Source organism: Xyrauchen texanus, chromosome 16 (genome assembly GCF_025860055.1).
Source record: "Xyrauchen texanus isolate HMW12.3.18 chromosome 16, RBS_HiC_50CHRs, whole genome shotgun sequence".
In the NCBI taxonomy this organism is placed as follows: Eukaryota; Metazoa; Chordata; class Actinopteri; order Cypriniformes; family Catostomidae; genus Xyrauchen; species Xyrauchen texanus.
In genome coordinates, this window is record NC_068291.1 from 16,287,887 (window position 1) to 16,289,754 (window position 1,868).

Consider the following 1,868-nt stretch of genomic DNA (forward strand, 5'->3'; position numbering starts at 1 on the left):
GTATTTAAACAAGCAGTCACTAAGGTAAAAAGAAAATTGATGAAGAGTGTTTGAGCACAAGGTTGTTTGTACAGCATGAGTGCAAGGAAACTCTGGCCTCCACAGTTTAGGGAGAAGAGTAAGAATACCACAAAATTGTCTAGCTTTTTTTATGTAACCTTGGATTTACGATCAATTTTAAACACTATTATTTCCCCATTTTGCACCTCTGACAAAATCAACATATTTTCATACTTTCCTTCTCTCCGGTGTGATTCTCCTCATGACTGTCTTGGTCCTTATCAATTTGCAATAATAGTACAAAATGGCGAAATTATGAGTTGGCTTGTACAAAAATGCAGCTAGCTAAAATTAGATGCCTGAATAGAGCACAACAGTTCTTTTTCAGCCATCTGTGTTCTGGAAGTATTTTACCAGAAGGCTTTTCATCTTATGTTTTTGCCAATGTATATGAATTATTAAGGGTTGTCATAAGGCCGTATTGTAACAAACACATTGGACCCGGCCCTGGCAACCACCCACAACACCATAACATCATCACAGTAGAGTTTGCATGGACTGGATCTCTTTAGAATATTTGAAAATCTAGTTTCATTAGATTATTTCTTATAGGAAAAAATACTAATCTCTTAATTAAGAGCACAAATTCATCACCACACCTCGATGAGTCCTTGAGAATCCACTGTTATTTGTGGCATCAATGGAAAGGCAGATATTCCCACATGAATCATAATACAGGCACGTGCTTGATGAGTTAGGCTGGGTGTGGGTGTGTTTGATGGGTGGTGTGGCTGTTCGGGTGAAGCATGCTCTGAGGTCTGAACACTTGCTTTTGGGATGCCATGTGGTGCTGACGCGTATTTATGTGACACTGAGGGACTTAGGCACCTGTTCACCACTTGACTTAATGGATTAGCACAGGCTTGAAGTAAGAAGAATTTGAAAAGTTAAATATACATAATGTGTATAAATCACCGCATTAGACATTTTAAGTTAGATAAATGTCTCTTGAGGTAAACAAATCTTGATTGTTTTGGGTTAAATGGATCACATGACTGCGTAACATCAAAACAAATACATGATAGTTTTCAGATATCTCCCTTTTCCCTGTCCACACTACAACGTGAAGATGGCATTTTCAAATGTATTATCTTGGGAAAGCTTTTTCTAAAATCTCAGTTTTTGCTGTCAACCACGCAGTCTCAGTGTGGACGGAAGGCCAAAGAGTAGAGAAAAAGATGCGTTTTCAAACTAAAACATATTATTGTGGACGTGGCCTAAGCAATTTAGAGATTTGTGAAAGATTATGATTTTAATGTGGCCAACAGTCTGTAAAGGAGCTCATTTCCTCTGCTGAATGATGAATTCAACCTAAAAACAAGTCAAGCAACTAGGAAAAAGTACACAGATGTGGCTGATGCAAAATCTTGTAAGAGCTGACAAAGGGTTGGATCCTAAAATAAGACATGGCGACAACTATTTCACATATGGTGTCTGGAAAAGTGATGTAAGGGACAAATTTGTCAAAAACGTAATACTTCCATGGTGACCTCAACCCCAAACAAAAAGAGAAGTGTAATCATGATTGGGACCTGCCAAAATCTTTCTTTCCCTGATTTAAACTAGTAGCGGTCTGGCATGTGTTGAACAGTCCCTATTCATGAGAAGTAAAAGGAGCTATTGTTGGACGCCTTCACACGCCAGTTGAAGGATGAGAAAAGGAAGAGACAGTGGCAGTAAGTAGACAGGAGCCCCAGCCAGAAGCGTTGACCAGAAGGCCCCGCCTATTTGACGACTGACCGGTAGCCTGGCCAATTAAAATAGCGGAACCTGTGAAAGGGGTGTGGTTATGTAAATACAGCGCAGTG